At 46.1% G+C, this 9,193-nt stretch overlaps 1 non-coding gene across 1 annotated transcript; it reads right to left on the reverse strand.

The window, feature by feature from the left end:
- Window positions 1-3,600: 3,600 nt before the first annotated feature.
- On the reverse strand, window positions 3,601-3,719 carry LOC120597342 (5S ribosomal RNA). Its single transcript, XR_005651371.1, has one exon. It is a non-coding gene; the product is annotated as a 5S ribosomal RNA (ribosomal RNA).
- Window positions 3,720-9,193: the final 5,474 nt, after the last annotated feature.

The following is a 9,193-nucleotide window of genomic DNA, read 5'->3' on the forward strand; positions in this document are numbered from 1 at the left end:
AACCCTGCTTGCTTGCGTGGCATGAAAAATAATCAATTGTATATAAGCTGAAAATTACTGTTTGGCCATCGCCCATGGGAACACTGGCTATTGCCCATGGGACCATAGGCGATCACCCATAGGAACATAACATTCTAACAAAAAGCTTTCTGCTTCTGTACTCCCCGCTTGCACACCTGACCAGTGGGTCGACAGGTAGTGAATAGGAGAAAGATGGACCTTTGTGTTTAAGACAGAATGAGGAATGGGATTTAGGGCTTAAAAACCTTGTATCTTGGCATTTCGGGGCTGCTCCGGCTAATAAACTGTCTCTATAATCAAAGCACTCAGGTTAAGTCTGGTTATTCCGGTCACAACAGCACTTTCTGAGAGCTTCTTCTGTGCCCCTGGGAGGAGGCGTCAGATGGAGGGGCTGAGGCTCAGAGGTGGGAAGTAACTCCCCAAGTTCCACAGCAGGAAAAGGCGAAACCCAGATTCAAACTCGGTCACCTCCAGAGCCACGTTCTCAATCTCCGTGCCAGCCGGTGCTTTCCCGCTCTCTGCGGGACTGTGTGCGGCTGACCCTAGAGATGATCCCAGGGCGCTCACTCTGCAGCACCGCAGCGTATGCAAATGTCTCTCAGGGGAGCGGAGCATCCAGCAAAGCGTCCAGAGAGCGCAGAGGGAGGCGTGGAAACCACGCACGTCTCACGGTGGGTGCGCTGTGCTCTCTCCACATTCGAAAAGTCACTCATAAATCTTTTTACTGCCTGTAGAATTCGGAGAAAACGCTCCTTCCTGATTTGGCTGAGAGTAAGGGCAGGGGTGGGGGAACTCGACGTTGATCATGTTTCTACCGTACTGCCAGGCACTGTTGTGAGTGCAGGGTCTGCAGTGAGTGCAGGGTCTACACGGAGTGCGGGGTCTGCGGTGCAAGGGTCGGTCTGCACTGCGAGTGCGGGATGTGCCCCGCCCGTGCGGAGTCCACAGCTGTGAGGTGCCGGCTGTCACCGCAATGATAGATAGGACAGTAGTGAGAGACAGAATGTAGACAAGTAAACGAACACCACCCTTTCAGGGACTAATAAGTGCATATGAGTAAGCACATAGGGGCATGAGAGTGGTTAATGACTCCTACAACGAGCTGGTCTTGATGAGAAGGGAGCCTCTGGACCACGGGAGGGTTGCGGCGGAAGGAACAGTTCCGCTGGTTGGCCTCTTCCAATCCCACCGTCCAGGCTCCCCCTGAACCAGAGCTAGAAGCCTGGGAACCAGATGTCCGAGACCTCTCCCCCGTGATCTGGAGGGTCCCGCCTGTCCTTGAGGGTGGTGGCGTGAGGGGAGGCAGACGAGGCCACCGTGCCTCCTCTCACGGGGCAGGTGGATGTGTGGGCTTCGGCAAACGAGGGGTTTGGCATTGCACATGTCACTGCCCAGGTCCCCCTCCGGTCACCCGCCTTGGCTGTTCTGGCCATCGACGGCGGCTTCCTGACCCCCTGATTCCCTGGTGTCCGGCTATGGCTGTGATGCTAAGAGCCCCCGGCCTTTCCACTCCTTTCAATCACTATGCATCCAACTCTCTGAGCTAAAGCTTTCTCTCCTTCAAAGGTAATTGCTAAAGTGGCTTTTCTTTTCCTGATTCAATTTCATCTGATACAGAGATTGAGAGAGGTCGACGGTGCTGGAGCAGAGAACACGGTGACAGACTGGGGAAACTGAAGCCAGAGGTCATCCGTGTCCGCCCCAGGGAGGGCTGTGGAAGGCACCCCAAGGAGCCCGGATTTTATTCTAGAAGCTCTAGAAAGGCACCAAGGTTTAAGGTGGGGGAGGGAATGAAACAGGAAAGGGGAGAAATGGGCAAGACCAGTCTGTGAAACAGAACTAAGGAAGTGTAAATAATAATAATAATAACAACAACAACAACGATAAAGCTTAGAATATCATGGTCTGGAAAAGGAAAAAAAAGGCCAAAAAGGGGATTTAATAACTATTAGTCAACACCTGAGGGACTCTTTGATTTTTGATTTTTGCCAGATGTTTTCCACCTATTCTGTGGACAAAGGAAGACCAACCTCAAACTATAAACACACTCGGGTTAATTACATGGGAAAAAAATCCCTGACTACAGAGAGAGGTGAATAACCCCTTTTCTTGAGAATCTGTAAGGATAAGATAGACAACTAACGATTTGTGGCTGGATGAAATCTAATTTGAAGACAATGCTGAGTGTCCCTAGCAAGTGAATCCACATGATTATAGAGAATTTGGCTTCATGTCTGTATCGACTCCATGAAAACTTGGCCCTGATTTTAACGCTGTATGTAGATTACTCGCTGGGTACTCAGGAGGTCTAGTCCCCTGGAAGGGCAGAAGATACAATCTTCACATTAAGGAAACAGCCTGCTAATAATATACTTTATAACATTGTCATGACTGTTATAAATTACATCACCAGTGATAAAAAGTCACTCGTCATTGTATATTTTAAAAGTATTTACTGACCAAGTGATAGGCATGTGGCAGGAACCCAGATAATGGGGCACATGGACAGGCAATGGTAAAGGGAACAGGGCAGTCACAGGAGGCTATGATGGCTCGACTCTCCCTCTGACGCGGGCACTCAGCTGGCCAGGTCAAAGTTTCAGCCTCAAGCTAATCGCAATGATGTCACAGGAACGGGATGTGAGACATGACCTCCAACTCCCTTCTTCTGTGGGCTGTGGGTCCAGAAGGAGCCTGGCCCATGTGAATCAATTCTTACCTGGAGTTGGGAGGAGTGAGTCCTGAGGGAGAGACAGAGAGTTTCTGCCCTAAAGGAAGAAGCCAGGAAAGCAAAGCGGAAACTAGACCCCATCCTAGGGCTAAATGGATCAGGAGGCCCAGGTGTGAGATAAAGGGTGAGAAACCAGAAGTGGACCACGCAAAATGCGAGGGGCTGGACTGATGTCCCGGGAGTAGGCCACGCCCTCTCTGGCCTCATGCACGGAGTGGACAGAGCCTGCTGTCTAAGGTCATCGAGACCTGGTTTGGCGATCCAGCTCTAAGTCACCACTTGGGGGACTTGGAGCAAAATGCTTGACTTCTTCGAGTTTTAGTATTTTTATCTCTAAAATCGGAATACTGGAAATCTTCCTTTTCCAGGAAAAATTGGTACGGGGGGTGGCGGGGGGAAACTTGAAGTGAATCTATTTAAACAGGAACTAAAGTTTCACAGCAAATAATTCAGTAGCAGTTTGATTATCAACCTATATTTAAGAATGAAACTAAAATTTACGCAAATTATCTTGTTTTATAGCTAGTGAAGTATAGGTTGTAGTTACAACTATGTGCTAATTTTCAGAACAGCGAATGACCAATTTGATGGCAGGGTTTTTGGCAGATTTTTCCTGATGACATTCCCCACGCTAGAGTGTCCCATCAATTTTTCTAAGTGACTCTCCTAATACTTTGATAGGCAAAGCATTCTCTTTCCTACTGTCAATATATTCCTTTCAAGAACAGATAGGGAATGAACACGTATTGTTGTTGTTGTTGTTATTTTTTAGGTAAGGCAACCCTTGGTTGACCTCACAGATTGCAAAGACCTCATCAGCTGACAATCTCTTATTTTTTTGTTTTTTACACCTACAGCACCTGGTCTTCCTAGGTGGTCTCCCATCCAAGTACTAACCAGGCCCGACCCTGCTGAGCTTCCGAGATCAGACGGGATCGGGCTTGTTCAGGGTGGCATGGCCATAGACTACTTATTGTTTTTAACTTTAATTTTAACTTTATATAGCTTTTTAAACAATTCGACAAGTTGTTTCCATTTCAGGCAATGGCAGACTAGATATCCCGAAAAGCCTTCCTTCTCCACAAAACGGTTAGAAATTCCGTCCAAAATACAACGAGCTCCCCTTTAAGTGAAAAGCTGGCTCTGAAAAAATAAAGGCAGCAAACTCCTTGGGGAAGCAGATACCCCCAAGGAAAGTGTAGACCATCAAAGGGTCACCCTCGGGGGAAGGAAGGCTTGGGAGATGCCTAGGGTGTCCGCCGAGGCGGGTGGTGGGTCGATGGAGATCTGTAGAGCGTGTTTTGGTGTGTATCCTTTCAGACGTGCATACACACGCATGTCTAAATGAGTTTATATTGTTCTGTAACTTGCTTTTTAATTCTTAATTTGTCTTAGAGATATTTTAGTGTGTACTATAGACATTTCTCTCATTTTTAAAAGCTGTATACTAGCACATATTATGGATATAATTTAATTTGAAATTACAAAACCGCTCTACCCTTCTACTTTTCCTTGCGTTGCGTCGCTTTTCTTTGAACTTGCCACTTGCTAAGTACTCAATATTTATCCTTTATATTTATTTTCTGTTTTTTTTCCATGAGCATGGAAGCTGCGGGGGGGGGGCGGCAAGGATTTGTGTTGGGTTTGTTCACAGATATATCTCAACTGCTTAGAACAGAGCCTATCACACCACAGATTCTCAGTGAAAAATGGCTGAACGAACAGAATTAATTGATAAACTATACTTCAACCAATTCCCCAATGACTTATAAGTTTTCATGTCCCTAAACGATACTGCGGACATCATCATGTGTACTTCTACATGCATAAAACCGCAGACGGTTGAACCCTCTACGTCTAAACAATGACAGTCCCTAGGTTAGAAACGGTATGGAAAACTATCTCCATGGGCAAGACAACTCACTGTTATTTCACTCAGGATTATTTGTTGCAAATATATAATAAACGCCTCTACTGGCATTGCTACCCAGATCTTTTCCTGGAGGTTTTCAATTTTCTGCCATAGAGAAGCCCAAGATTCCCAAAGAACCCAGGCTTATTCCTGCTTCCCCCTTCCCTCAGATATATATTTCTCTTTCCTCTGGGACGAGAAGGCAGAGAAGGCGAGCTCTGGTCTCCTTCCTTTCTGATTGTTCCAAGCTGAGCCAATGGGCAGGCAGGGCTGAGCATTTTATGAAGGTGAATGCCAAGATTCACGGTGACTGTGGACTAAAATCAGGATCCCATTAAATTAACAATGTTTATTTGCAGGTAGGAAGGTTCTTGGACATTGAAATGTGGAATGTGATACAGGACCAGGGGAATAAGAGCACAATGCTAACACGGGACACATGAAGCCAGAGGGACCTGCCTCAGCCCATCGTCTGGAGGGGGCTCCTAACACATCTTGACGATCCCGATTTCATGTTCAACGACATCCCCCAAAAGGTATCCTTCCCTATAGCATCCCAAGAGCAACAGAAACAATGACCAGATGTTCCATTTTTAAAAACATGCTCCCTTTTTTCTTAATATTTTTCTGCCTCGGGCGATGTAGGGAAGAGCCATAAATAGACCCTTTTCTAAAAGGGAAGTAATTCCATATGAAAGCAGGATTTGAAGCGGATTTGTCCAAATCCTGCTTTGACCAGAGGGGCATAGCCTTGGGGCGTTCCTCCTAGAAGATGCAGTTTAGAGCATCAAACTGACTGCTCTGCAGGAAGGACACCTCACCTGTTCCCTGGACTTGGGACACCCTGCTCCCATGACTAACCTTTCTGTGCTGCCTGTCACCATAAACACAAACATCTGAGAGTGGCTTTCTAGCTCGGAATGTGGCCCCTGCCTTCCTAACAGATTTCCTGTCTGCCACCCCTCCCTGTTCCTTACATTCCAGTCCCGCCACACCCTCGCCGTCCTGAGCATGTCCTGTTCTTCGAGCTGGTGACCCTATTCTGTAGCCGAGGTCTGACGCTGCCCCTGCCCTGCCCCTCCTGCCCCCTTCTTTCGCATGCAGGCCTAGCCCTAATGTTTGCAGGACCGAGGTTTGAGGACAAATGGAAGCTTGTGGACCTTACGTCTCAATATTAAAAAAACAACAAATTACGATAACAGATTGTCAAAATGTGCTCTTTCTGCTTGTCAACTATACCTTCATAACAACCAAATGAAAACATGTATACGTGATTTTTAGCAAAATATTAAAAACAGCAATTTAATTACGATTGCATTCCATTTGGATATTCTTTTTATGTGTCAGGATGTTTGGAGGAGTAATAAAATAGAGATATATAACTTATAAATTATTATATATTTATTCTACGATGTTTTTTGTTACCTTCCTTTCAACAAATTTTTAAAAATTTGTAGTAATAAAGATTTTAAAAAGTATAGTCTTTTGACAGTAATAATCAAAAGAATTACAAATGAAATGTAATAGTATTCAAATTGTACAATATTTGAATATATTGTCATCAAAAGAACAAAATATGGGCTCCTGCGTTCTTTAATAGAGTCATTTTCGCATGTTTATGGTTACGGGGCCCTAACGTGTGGAGTCCTCTTGCCCAGATCTAAGGCTGCTCCCGGGTGTGTGGGAACTCCTGTGACTGCTGAAGAGTCAGCCCTGTGGAAATCTCCTCTGAGAAGGTCCAGGACGTGCTCAGCATGACTTGTTTGTGCACGTGCCCCTGAGGGCCCGTAGCTTACAAATGAGATTCACCTGCGCTTCCTCTCTGTGGGATTTCGAGGGTGATATGTGCTTAACGTGTCAAATAAAACATTTTATTGACTGTGTTTTCCCAACTACTCCCGCCCTCCTGTTTGTGTGTCCCAGTCGAAAGCCACCGTGGTCACAGCCCTGGGCTGAGCAGGCGGTGAGCCCGGTGGTGCCACTTGTTCATGCGGTAGAGATGTGTGTGGCCTGTGCGTCGGCTGGGGCCCAGAGTCTCGTGATTTTGAGTCTTCTTTTTGCTAACTTTTGACTCTCATCGTATGTCTTCTTTCGTTTGCAGAATCGGAGCACTAACCTGGGACAGTAAGAAGCCCCAGAGGACAGGAAAGGCCCCACAGGTTCTCCTCCTTGAATCTGAAACACGAGAGGTTTGGGAAATGCTAGTTTTGTGGCCTCTCACAGGTAGGGATGTCAGCCTCGGAAGGCGTTTCTTAGCACCGTCTCTTAAAGGATCAGTGAGGATGTTGAATAAAAATGGAAAAGATTAGCTGTCACGTGCTTACGATCACACTCACAATTCACTTCAGAGTCAGACTTGCACTGGTCACGCAGAAAAGAAAGACGACAGTATAATATTTCAGACTCCCCCAGTCCTATTGTGAATACGCCTTTAAAACAAATTCAGAACTAAAGTCGGCTATTTTGTGTGGCCAAAAGTCCTTAAGGAAGTGAACCGTAAAATTCTCCCAGGGAAACTGAAATAAACAGCTACAGGGAACTAGTCATGTGCTTGGGTCAAGCCGAAGGTGGCACAGACCTCCCTCACCTTCTGAGCCCCCTCCTCAACTCTCCTGAGTCCTCTCTACTGACACCATGGGGTACTGTGGCTGTGGTGGCTGTGGTGGTGGCGTGGTGGCCGCGGTGGCCGCGTGGTGGCTGTGGTGGTGGCTGTGGTGGCTGGGTGCGCCGCACCACCTGCAGATGCCGCTGGGCTGCTGCCCTGCTGTCGCGGGGCCGCTGTGGGGCTGCTGCAGTGTCCCCGTGGTCTGCTGCTGCCGCCGCTCCTGTGGCTGTGGCTCCTGTGGCTGTGGCTCCTGTGGCTGTGGTTCCTGTGGCGGTGGCTGCGGCTGTGGGAAGGGCTGCTGCCAGGCAGCCGGCCTGGCCTCTGGGCAGTGCTGCTGGGGGCCAGGCTCACTCCTGTGCTTAGATGTTTAGACGTTCGGAACCTTTCGTCTCTTCTGGGTCACCTAAATATTGAGCTTGTAATTTCATAGAAAGACACCTGATTAGAAGTCAGAAGTCCCAAATTCAAGTCCATGCTCTGCTAGAGCCACCTGACCGTGAGTAAGTCACCTTAACTTCCCTGAGCCATACTGTCTTTCTTACTTATCTATAAAATAGTAAGATTGAGCCAAGAATCTCTAAGGACCTTTATAACCTTAGCGGTATATGAATCGATTGAGTTCTCCAAACTAAATCTACAGGTTCTCTACCCCACAGACTCTTTTCCATACCTTGGCTGTAGTGGATATATACACACACACACACACACACACACACACACACATACACATATATATGTGTGTGTGTGTATATATATATATATATATATATATATATATAAGTACAAATAACTCTCAGTCAAATATGATCTATCAATCAAAATTAACACTGCAACAAAAACAGGCCCCAGCTTGCTCCTGAGGGTGCAAAAATTCACATTAATGAGCTCAGCAGAAGATAATAATGTTTTTAAATATATTTCATTCTTCTCAAACATTCATTTTTTTGTTTGTAGAACTTCTGCACTTGTATTACTACTTATATTGGTTATGCACTATACATTTCTTACTGTTTTTAGTGTTCTTCAATTTTCTTAAATATAATTTCTTAATAAAACAGTAGAAAAATACAGAATTTCACTGTCTTCATTTTGATTTGCTTTTGACGTTTTTTTGAGGGAGGTGGGAGTGATGGAGTTGATTTTTGGCAATGTGTTACAGACTTCGGGAAGGTTATAAGGTGAAAGACAAAAGATACACTGAATTTATTGGGGTAATACCACCTACTGTAACAAATTGACACAAAAATGTAAAGTGACTTCACATAATAGATATTTACTTCTTATCGATGCCAATTATCCTGAGCTGTTTTGGGTAGGCAGAAAAGGATGGGTTTGGGGAGCTGTGCTCCACCCAGTCATTCAGGGATCGAGGTTGATGGAAGCTGATATTTTCAAAACATGACACCTAAGGTAGCTCCACTGTTTCCAGACTACAAGTGGAAGAGAATACAGTGGACAACACTCATCACTTCTTCAGATCCTTAGCTCAAAAGTGACACAGCTTAGTTCCCCTCACTTTCCATTGGTTAGAAGTAGTCACATGGCCCAACCTAGATGCATGGGGAGCTGGGACATGTAGTTGGTAACTGGCAGATCTTTCCCAACAATTCCCTACCATAAAAGGCAAAAGCACGAATGTTGGTGCATGGCTGGATCTACCTTAAGGTCATGCGAATCTTTCATGGGGTGGAGCTTCAGGGATAGAAGTTGAGAAGACTGATTAGAGATGGAAGGAGCGGTCTTCTACACACTGTAGTAGGAAATGTGATTCCTGTGACTACAATCCTTACTGTTCCCAGGGCTGGGGTGTGCAGAGGGCAAGGAGGGGGAGCGATGGGCTCAGGGAGGGAGATGATAAAACGAGGTGCTTTTGCATTATCTCTTGTTTTCACCAACGGTACAGATAAGACTTGGCTGGGATTCC

The sequence above is a fragment of the Pteropus medius genome, unplaced genomic scaffold (genome assembly GCF_902729225.1).
Source record: "Pteropus medius unplaced genomic scaffold, Ma_sr-lr_union100, whole genome shotgun sequence".
Lineage (NCBI taxonomy): Eukaryota > Metazoa > Chordata > Mammalia > Chiroptera > Pteropodidae > Pteropus > Pteropus medius.